Below are 11,403 nucleotides of genomic sequence, written 5' to 3'. Positions count from 1 at the left end.
TGAGGCTAAAGGGGAACTTTCTGATCCTCAACCTAAATCTTGATCTTGAGACCCCCTCCCAACTCAGGTGATCCTACAGATATATGAATGACCCTGCAGTGTAGACTTAGGTTCATTAATCCAACCAGGTACTTGGTCAAGCACTCCAGAGCAGCCTCACACACCCAATAGCAGTAGCCAAAGAATATTCTGCCTAAATTGTTCATTTCAAAGAGGCAAGAAGTCAAGGGTACCTATCAAGTTCCCACCCAGAAGTGAAAGCACAAACAAAAACCAAACAAACAACTTTTCTAATGGTGTTTTAAATTTTCTGTATCAAATTTTAACTTCCAAGAACTCTCTTATTTTTACATTTTTAATATACCATTTTATTTATGTTTCATGGATGAAATAGTTTCTCATCACTTTTAGGATAATAGTTAGAGGTTTTTATTTCTCTTTTAAGTTTTCTTCTACTTCCTATATTGTCTGTTTCTTCTAAATTCTTTCTTTCTGTTTGTTTTTGTCTGTTTTTCAAATTTCAGATTTTCTTCATTTGCCTGGTGATGATATTGGTGAGGCAAGGAAGAAGAACTGAAAAAATTCCACAGGCAATGGCAGAAAGAAAGAGCAAAGTGAATGTATAGATGAAATCTAGCAGAATGGGATAAGTGTGGGATAAGAAAGAAGTTTTAGTGGAGAGCAGTAGATGTGAGAGTGCTGCTCCCAGACTGATGTATTTGGATATCAGGGTGGCAGATCCATTAGAGGTACAAATTGAATGTGAAGAGAAAGGGAAGTTTGACTTTGCAGAAGGGCTGTTGTCATAATGGCAGTGGATTCAAGTCTCAATGTATTATGGTGAGCAAAAGAGGGCCAGCAAGATGAAGTTGAGCTAGGATCATTTCTAACATTTAGGTATGGACTGGAGAACCTTACCCAGAGGCTGCAGAGCTTGAGATAGAATGTTGGGCAGTTCATGGCACAGGGCTCAGGAGGTCTAACCTGGCAGATGAAGCACGAAAGGAAAAACTTTTAGAAAACTGAAAGTCAGTGACACGAGATTTAGGCAGAGTCATTTAGAGGCTCTTTCTACCCCCATCAGTGTCTAATCAGTGACCAAGGAGAGGGCACAAAGTCTTCAAGAAAGAAAATTAGCAAAGGTAAGGTCTCCACATAAGAGGTATGAGGCCCCTACACAAGAGGAAATCTTGGTAGGAACAGTTTCCCCAAAGAGACCACGGAGAAGAATTAACATAAAAGCACATTCCTACACACTGGGTCATTGCTGGCTGTGAGGAGCCAGGGAGTACTGAACATTGTCTCAAGTCTATGCGGGGTAAGGGAAGAAAATGTCCAGCCCCAGCCTGAGCTCACTCCCATTATAAGCTGGATATCTTGGCCTGCTCAGATTTGACCCAGAAAACAAGCTAGACCTGGGCCAAGAAAGGAGGCCCATCAATAAATTTACTTGTAAGAGCTGAGGAAGGCAAAAGCAGGTGAAATGAGACAGCAGGCTTACATCAGAATCTTGACTGCAGGGGCAGGGCCAGGTGAACCAGTGGTTTTTAAACCCCACTGTGCATCAAAATCACCTGGAGAGCTTGTAATAAAAGTTTCCCAGACCCCCCCATGCAAAGATATAGATTGTATTTACTTGGGGTAAGAGCCAAGCATATTTATTTATTTGTTTAATAAACTTCTTTCTTTTAGAACAGCTTTAGATTGATAGAATTATTGAAATAACAGTACAGAGAGTTCCTATATACCCCACACCCAGCTTATTATTATCCCCTATTATTAACATCTTATATTACTATGGGACACTTGGGATAATTATGAGCCAATATTGATACATTATTCTTGACTAATGTCCATGCTTTACTCAGATTTTCTTGATTTTTACCTAATGTTCTTCTTCTGTATCAGGATCCCATAGTTGTCATGTCTCTTTAGGCTCCTCTTGATTGTGACAGTTTCTCATACTTTCCTTATTTTTGATGACCTTGACAGTTTTGAGGATTGCTGGTTAGGTATTTTCTAGACTGTCCCTCAATTGGGAGTTTTCTGATGTTTTTCTCATGATTAGATTTGAGTTACAGATTTTGGAGAGAAAGACTACAGGAGAAAAGTGCCATTTCTACCACATTTCACTGGCACATGTTATCAACATATCTTATCACTGTTGAGATCCTTGATCACCTGGCTGAAGTTTGGCAGGTTTCTTCATTATATACTTACCCCACTTTCCATACTGTACCCTTTGGAAGAAAGTCACACAATGGGCAGCCCACAATTGGAGTGGAAAGTTATGCTCCACCTCCTGAAGGTAGAAGGCCCACTACATTTTTTATCTTATATGTATCTTATTCTATATATATCTTATCTTAAATATACACAACATAGTACTTATCATTTTAACAATTTTAGATTTTATATCTATTTTTTAAGTTTCCCAGTAATTCTAATGTGCACCCAGGCTTGAGAACTACTTAGATTCATAGAGAGTGAGGACAATGGAGAGACACTTAGGTGTTCAGAACCCCACAGAACATTAGACTGGATGTTGATATCTTTAGTGGGCGGCTTGTGGTGTCACACTGACCCTCCTAACTCTCTGCCCCTTCTTGCAGCTGCTATAGGCTTGTCTGTGCAGGTGGCTGCTGGAGAGAGGGGTGGAGATCCTAGTCAAAGTGGGAAGTCACAATAAATAAGTAGAGGAAGAAACCTCATCTCCATATCTTTGTATCTCCCACAGCCTCAAACACAGTACTTGGCACAGAATACAAGAGACAGTTTATTAATCAGGGAAAACACTTGATTTATAACACACTGTCAAATTTCACAACTCACCATAGGCAAACTACCTTAGGGTCCACTGACACCCAGGTACTGTTAACTTGTCACAGAGCTATGACTTGTCTCAGATAATCCCCTCTTTAAATAATATGCTCATCCTCTTATTTTCATCTTTGATGCTCAAAGGTACCTCTCCAAGAGGTCCTCCAAGAGGACCAAAGGGTCCAATGGCATAACCCTTTGGAGGAAAATAAGAAAGGAGTTACTTGTCTGTGTGAAACAAAAAAATCACTTCTCCAGAAGCTTGAGAATATGGACAAAAAGGGAGTCTACATACAGAAGCAACTTCTCAATAAATGTTTCCTCATTTCTCAGTAAACATTTGTTGAATTACAGCCCCAGATGTGATGATCAGTGAGGATACTATTACAACAGGTTGGATTAGAGATAGGACTAGGTATTTGACTACAATAATGGATAAGATGATAAAGATTAGAGTAAACACATTTCAGCAGCATATAGAGATTGCTTAAAATACTAAAGAAACAAAAGAGAGGGAAGGGTCAATATTACTCTAAGACATCCTTGCTGGGTGACTGAATTTTTCTAGTGGTGCTGTCTCCCACTGTGACAGAAAAGCTTAAACATGGGGAGATGATGTCAAGAGAAAAAATGAAGGCATTAGTCATCACTGCTTTTAGTGTCCAACTGTGAAGAGCCATGGAAGCAGAAATGACTGCAATACAGAGGAGGATACAGAGCTCAGTAGCTGTGGTTTCAGGAGTGAAGCAGTGGACAAGTCACTAGTAGAGAGGGCTGTACAGGGGAGAGGAGAAATAACATTTCCAGGCTGTGTTATGGAAGTGAATAGCAGAGTGAGGCAAATGAGTGCAGCCAATAACACAGCCAGCAAGAGGCAGAACATCTGTTGAGGGCAAACAGCTTTACAATGCTGCAGATCTGAGCCTGAGTTTGCAAAGCAGGAAAAAAACTTTTGTAAACACAAATTCCAACAAATCACTGTGACTATTTATGAGATCCTTTGTTTATGCAAAATTCCGTAGACAGCAATAGAGCTTGAGTGTTGTACGAGGATGGTGGCTAAATTCAGGCTGAGGAAGCAAGTATTCAGCATTCACCTAGAAATGGTAATATCTGAGGAGACTGATTCTACACAGCTTTCATTCGGTTGGAAATAAGTTAGTAGTAGTGCTGCATTTTAATTGGCCAACTGTCTCCTCTTCTGATATAATTCAAAATAACGTGTCCCGAGGCCCTGAAGGGGAGAGTCATGGCAGAAGCAATCCTCTCTTGGCAAGGTTTCTGAATGAGCTTAGAAGTCTGCAGGCAGCAGCAGTGTGGGTGCACAGCATCCCTTCTGCCTAGGGCACCTAGGGACTCCATTTGTTTTCATTTCCACTAATGAAAACAAATACAGGCAGTCAGATCCAGGGAATAGAGACACTCTCTGGCTCTTATAAAGGACCAGAGTCCGCTCTTCCAGAGGGCTGTGATGAGCAAGCCCGTTAGCATGGAACATGTAAATAATTGGGAGAATTTCCAGGAGAATTCACAGAAAGTACACTGGTCCATGGCCACTTAAACGCTTCTATGTAACCTTTCTATCCCTGCTTAGCGCACACATGCATGCACACACACACAAACACATGTACTGAAAGAGGCAAACAACAGTGTACTGAGACAAAGAACAGCTTCTGCTTTCTTCTTTGCCATTTCTCCACAATTATTGATGTCTATGTTCCCATTTTCCCTGAAAATTGATAACGAGTTCTAAGAGATTCTCCAAAGTCTTTAAAGGAAAGGAACTTGTAAGTATATGGTGCTTATTCTATGGGAAGTGTATTTTCAAGGCACTCTCCCCTTTTAGAATGTAGTTAAAATTTCCTTATGTTCTTGATACCAGAATCCAACCCTCTTATCTTTTTTGTCAGCTAGATAAGGACTTTGGGAATGGAATAGGGATGTTTAACAGTAACACAGTGTAACATTTTAAGATGGTAGAATGCAACCTCCCCTTTATGTGTCCATGAAATCCTCAAGAAAATATCCACTTCCAATCATGTGTTGTAGAGTTGGTTCTGTCTTGGGGCACTCTATGAAGGGCCAACTATGAATTCAAAGTGAGCATGAGGTAAGAGCCAAGGAGTCAACCAAATATGAGCTACCCAAGAATGCTGTGATTCCATTTAAGTTTCTGCAGTATTTGCTTTTCTTAAAGACTGTATTTACTCTTCCTATTTATTGATACCTTCGATCTTGATTGTTGATTACATTCCTCCTTTTAGTGGGAATTCTCTCTAATAGTGTATTAGGCAGTTGCAAACAAATAATCTACTTTGGTTGTTTTAACTGTAACAGATTTAAAGGTAAAAATAAAGGTATTAGGTAACTAAAATAATTATTTCCTCGAGAAATGGTAAAAAAATATATCCCAGAATTGGCCTGAGAATAAACCACCTCTACTGCCCCTGCTAAGCACTAAAATGCCAAAAGTTTGACTTTACTTCTACCATTACTGCTGCCAGCCACAGTGCTACTTCCACATCAGGCACTCAAGGTTGCAAGTGCCCTGGCTATTATCTGTGCTGGCACAAACAGAAACTTCATGCCAAGATTGTTTCACTTTTTTGTTTATTTCAAAATTTAAATCTGTCATAGATATATCTGATTCATGGAGTCTAAGTCACATTGCTTGCTGTAAAGGAGGCTGGTAATTTGAATTCAGACTTCTACACACAGGAATCACAGGTGGGGGTTTCCTCAAATGTAGAAAAACTTTTCAAAAGATAATGGGAAGTTACGATTATAACAGACGTCTATTAAAAGAGTGGATGGCTGGCCAGGCGCAGGGGCTCACACCTGTATTCCCAGCAGTTTGGGAGGCTGAGGTGGGTGGATCACTTGAGGTCAGGAGTTTGAGACCAGTCTGGCCAACATGGTGAAACCCCGTTTCTACTAAAAATACAAAAATTAGCCAGGCATGGTGGCATACGCCTGTAATTCCAGCTACTCGAGAGGCTGAGACTCAAGAATGGCTTGAACCCAGGAGGCAGAGGTTGCAGTGAGCCGAGATTGTGCCACTGCACTCCAGCATGGGTGACTGAGTGAGACTCCATCCTAAAAAGTTAAAAAAAATAATAAAAATAAAGAGTGAATAGATAGATCTTTTTAAATATGGCATTTCTATTTGTGGTCTAGTCACTTCTTTAGCCCATGACTTCATCAGCTAGATCCATACTATTTTCACCCAATATTTTAATATTTGAATATTCGCATGTGTAATCTAATTGGCTCTCATTCCATAATCCGAACTGTAATGACTAGGTTAAAAGCTCACTGTTGAATGTGCCAAACCTTCAGGTTTTTGTTAACTAGCAATACTACTCTATTCAAACACATGATAATCTATTACACTTCTATAACTTTGCTATCCTGTCGAACTGTCTTTAAAAAAAAAAGGTTGTGGGGGGATTCTGGAACATCATCAAAACACTTGCTCTTTCTTGAATGAGAATTGTTTCCCATGCCCACATATTCTCTAGCACCATCCTCATAGATTCTGGACCTAAAAGTTTCAGCTATGGCTTTGTATGCCTACAGGTCTATATTTACTGGAAGAACTTGAGGACAAAAGGGAACATCTGTTTTAGAGGCAAACCAATATTAAAACAAACAAACAAAAATGACAAACCCATCCATATAAAAGGAAAAAATTATTCCACACACACTGAGTACCTTTACAATGTGCTGGGCACTGAATAGCAGGCTAAGGATTGAGAGATACATAATAGGTAGTTCCTGCTCTCCAAGGTGGTAAGATATCTACTGAGGGAGGCAGATCCATGCATCTAATGTAAGAGGAAAGGGGCAACTAGGAAACTGTCCATGTCTGGCTGTGTGGCTGGTAGGAGGTTTGTGTGAAGGGAGAAAGAGGCAATATTTGTGGTCATAGTTTGCACATCTCTAGGAGCATCTTGTATTTCAGCCTGTGTCTTTTGTTTAAAATGATTCATATAGACACAGCAAATGTGTTGAAATGTTAACATTCATGGCATCTGGATGAAGGGTGTATGTTTGTACTATTTTAGCAACTTTTATATAGGTCTGAAATTATGTCAGTATATAAGCTTAAAACAGAATAAAAAGCATTTCAGCAATTATGAATTCATCATAAATAGACTGCGCTTTCCTAATACCATTTCTATATCTGTTTTGGAGGCAAGGTATTTATATCTAAATAAGTTATCATTCAACTAAGTATTTGACACATACTTGACTTTTCTCATTGACAATGCTGTATCTGCATGTAGAGGAACTATCAAGATGAACTATTACTCTGGGCTTCATTCTCACCAACTAGGCCAATAGAGTTCTTAAAATGAGTACAACAGAAACTTTGGAAGTAAGTAGTCTTCTTGGAGTATATATAGATATATATAGCCTCAGGATCTAGGAGTTTCTAAAAATGCAATATTGGCAATAGAAATAAAGGTACCCTGGACTTTATTCTTAAAATATCAGATAGAATGTGGTTATAATCTCACAATCAAGGTTTCTAAAAGGTGTTCAAGAGAGATGAGCAGTTTTATAAATTTTATAATATAATAAGAAATTAGATTAAGGGGAAATTTTTAAAAAAGAGAGAGGAATCTAAAGAAAGTAATGTGACTACACAGGGGTCCTCTGATGACCCCAAAGATAAAAGGAGGAGAAAAATCCAAACGGAAATACAAGAGACTGGTGCAAATTTAAGTCTCATTTCTGCAATTCCTAATGTCTAATACACAACACTACAGGATAAAAAAGGCACCTGCTCAGTCATCACAACAGGACAGTGATATGATTGACAGAAAGACACTAACAGACATTGTTGTAGAAGACGCAAAGTTTCTTCAATAGCAAAAGACATAAAAATTTATGGAGGTAGCTACGGAAAACGGAAGCTACCACATCATGCTCCCCGCTAAAAGTGTAATATCCCAGCTCCCCCAAAGTTCCACACAGAGACATGGAACTGAGGTGGGGTGCCATGAAAAGCTCTCCCTGCACAATTTTACACCTTACTGGCGATGTACTGCTTGACTTTTGAGAGTCATCAGGTGCAAATAATATAAAAATACCAGTGCACATTCAAGAATTTACAGCAAGACCTGACAAAGTGAAGATCAGTTTCCCAAAGTAATCCCCCAAAGTACTGAGGCTTCCGGCTTGTCTGAGTTATACTCCTTATTCCATAACTTGACCTCAGAGTTATTAATTTTGCACTGTCAAATTATTATATTTATGAGTGTGAATGTGTGGATGTTTGACATTTCAGGCACACTACAATAACTATCCAGTGAAAGAACTAAATTACAAAACTAAATAATTATTTAATTGTAACTTTTTCTTTTTTTTTTTTTTGTTTTGGTAATGTTTTCTTTAATTGAACAATTTGTCAATCCCTCCCATTTTTGAAAGAAACTGACTTACAGTGGCTTGACTTTTTCCTGGGGCGTATTATATGATGGCTTCCTTTTCAGCATTGCCATGGTCTTATGACTTCATTTAGCATTTCAGTTAATTCTGTAAATGGTCGTTTTATTAGGGCGTATAAATTGTCCCTATTAGGTCACTAGCAGCCCTCTCTTTAGGCCAGAGGTTCTCAACACTGGCTATATCTGGAGACATTTTTGGTGGTCAAAACTTGGGGAGTGGTGCTACTGGCATCTAGTGGGTGGAGGCCAGGGATGCTGCTAAACGTTCTACAATGCCCAGGACAGACCCCTATATCAAAGAACTATCCAGCCCAAAATGCCTGTAGTTGGGGAACCCTGCTTTTTAAGCTAACCTCTGTATCCTTATTAACATAACCTTAGACATGTTTAAATGTCCCAGGTATCTCCTACCCAAGTGATTCCTAGGAATTGGCATTTTGTTGTTGTTGAGACAGGGTGTTGCTTTGTTGCTCAGGCTGGAGTGCACTGGCGTGATCACTGCTCACTGTAGCCTCGACCTCCTAGGCTCAAGCGATCCTCCCGCTTCGGCCCCCTAAGTAGCTGTGACTGCAAGCACATGCCACCATGCCTGGCTAAGGTTTTTATTTTTTTGTAGAGATGGGTTCTATGTTTTCCAGGTTGTTCTCAAATTCCTGTTGCTCAAGCGATCCTCCCACCTCGGCCTCCCAAAGTGCTGGGATTATAGTCATAAGCCACTACCCCGGCTGGAACTGGCAATTTTAGAGGCTTACAGTTTGCTTGTCTTCTTAGACCTTCATTTAGGGAATGAAAACACTTCTACCTGAAGTTTCTGTTTGGTACTGCCAAGACCTTTTTTCTGTCACTTTTTCCAAGTGACACCACTGGTCTCCAGCTGGGTGGTCCATTACACCCTAGTCTCAGGCTTAATCAGCTCTGCATGGGTTAGGGGTGGGCTCAGCTAGCCCACAATTTGGCCTCACAGCATCTTCTTATCCAGGTTTGCAGCCTTTCCTCCCCACTATCAGGTTTCCTTATTGCCAGGTGGGTGATGGGTAGTTCAAGGGACTTCTGTTTCTCAGAGTAGTTCTCAGCTGGGCCTGCACACAGACCAGGACACCTCACCCCGTCCTGCCCCCAGTCTCCCAGTGAGTCTGTCCCTCCACTCACTCCTCTTTTGGACTGTCTTATGAACTGAATGTTCATGTCCCCGCAAAACTCATATGTTGAAGCGCTAACCCCCAGTATGGCTGTATTTGGAAATGGGACCTTTACGGAAGTAAATAAAGTTAAATGTGGCATATGGGTGGAGCCCTGATCTAATAGGATTAGTGTCCTTATAAGAAAGACACTAGAGCTCACTTTCTCTCTTTTTCTGTCCCTGGGCACACAATCAAATCAGCCAGAACCTTGATTTTGGACTTCTAACCTCCAGAACTGTGAGAGAATAAATGTCTGTTGTTTAAGTCACCCAGTCTATGGTATTTTGTAATGGCAGCCTGAGCAGACTAAAACAGGCTGACAGTGCAAGAGTGCCTGATTCTCTATCAACCCACTTTGATACTTGTTTTTCTCACTAGCATTATTTTTTGAGACCTTCCCCACGACTGTAACTTTAAAAATCTTTCATGATATTTCTCCATCTTTTACTGAAGTTTCAAGGGAGGACAAATTTGTCAAACCTCTCCTTATTTCCTAGCTCTGAGATTGTTTAAAACACATACATGTGTCCCTTGTTGCCAGCCCCAAGATTTATAACTTTGGAGAGGCTGAATATCTTCTTCTTATCTTAGTTTAGGGAGCTGTTTTCTTCCTAAGCAAAATTATAATTATCAAGTCGATTATTTACCGTTTTAGTTGCATTGTCACATGTCATTTCAATTAGTACAGTTAGGAACTGTGAGTTATCCTGAAAATGACGGCACATAGCGTTCTCATTCTCAATCACATTTAAACAATTTAACACCTTCTGGTCAACTTTTATGCAAATAAACATTTATCTTTCAAACAGAAATTTTAAAAAGAAATAGTTTCTTTTACCCCTTATTGTTGGATGTTTTACGCCTCATTGAAATACTTTTGATTTCCACTTGAACAGTGCCTGATCCAATGAGAAAATTATTTTTGAGTGGCTGTCTCTGAACACATTTTTAAAAACCCAATTAGTATGCATAAATCTCAGAGTTCTAAGGTCAGAGCTGACAATAAAGGAAAACGTTTAGTACACAAAATTGAAAGCATAGTTATTCATAATTAAAACTCTACATGGACCCAGTTATTCTTTATCCACTTTTTCAAGCAAGATCAGTGAAGATTGAGCTTTACTTAATTTTATCATTATCGCCACTACTTCCTCCCACAATTAAAACTTCTTATTTTAAAATTCTTTTTGTTATAAAAATCTGCTGCCTCTGACAAAATCTAAAATAAAGGCAAAGAATTTGCTCTGCTTAATTTTCACTTCTTTCATTCACATCTAAAATGCCATAAGTATTCAATTTCTGCCAGAAAACAGCTTTGGTCTCAATTTCCATGACTACTCACACTGGATTCAGTAATTTCATGTTCTGGTATAATACCTCAGGTATATTTGACCCTTTGGCTTGAAGCAATAGAAGCAACCAGGAAATTATAACTGTGACCATTTCTGATATTCAATCCAGAAAGTCAAACTATGTGGAACCAAGGTGGCAATTGACATACTTCACTGTAATGCTTCTTCCTTTCTTCCTAGCCACACTTTTTATTTTAATAACAAAGATGGTCCACTTGTTACCTTAGCACTCTGATAGTAATACCTTTGTGGGGTTCTCTCATTCTCTTTATCAACACAGCTATCAGGATCCAAGGACCTTGTAGTAATTCCACTTAAACAGTGAATCAGTGATATGATCCTCAGGAACACAGCAATAGACACAGCTAGAAAAGTGAAGTTTCTGTGAAGATCAGTAAATGACATCGAAGGTATGCAATATATTCCCAGTTGAAGGTAAGGCTTTCTAGGTCCCCAAATTTCCCCACAGGAACATTCAGCTGTGGACGACACAACTAACATGGAGTAAGAATTGCACTAGGCATAAGAAATTCCCCTTGCCATCCTTATGGAGGTTCATAGCCTTCAAAAAGTCCTCCACAACCAACATGACTA

Source organism: Gorilla gorilla, chromosome X, assembly GCF_029281585.2.
Source record: "Gorilla gorilla gorilla isolate KB3781 chromosome X, NHGRI_mGorGor1-v2.1_pri, whole genome shotgun sequence".
Lineage (NCBI taxonomy): Eukaryota > Metazoa > Chordata > Mammalia > Primates > Hominidae > Gorilla > Gorilla gorilla.
Note: the sequence above shows the minus strand (reverse complement) of the source record.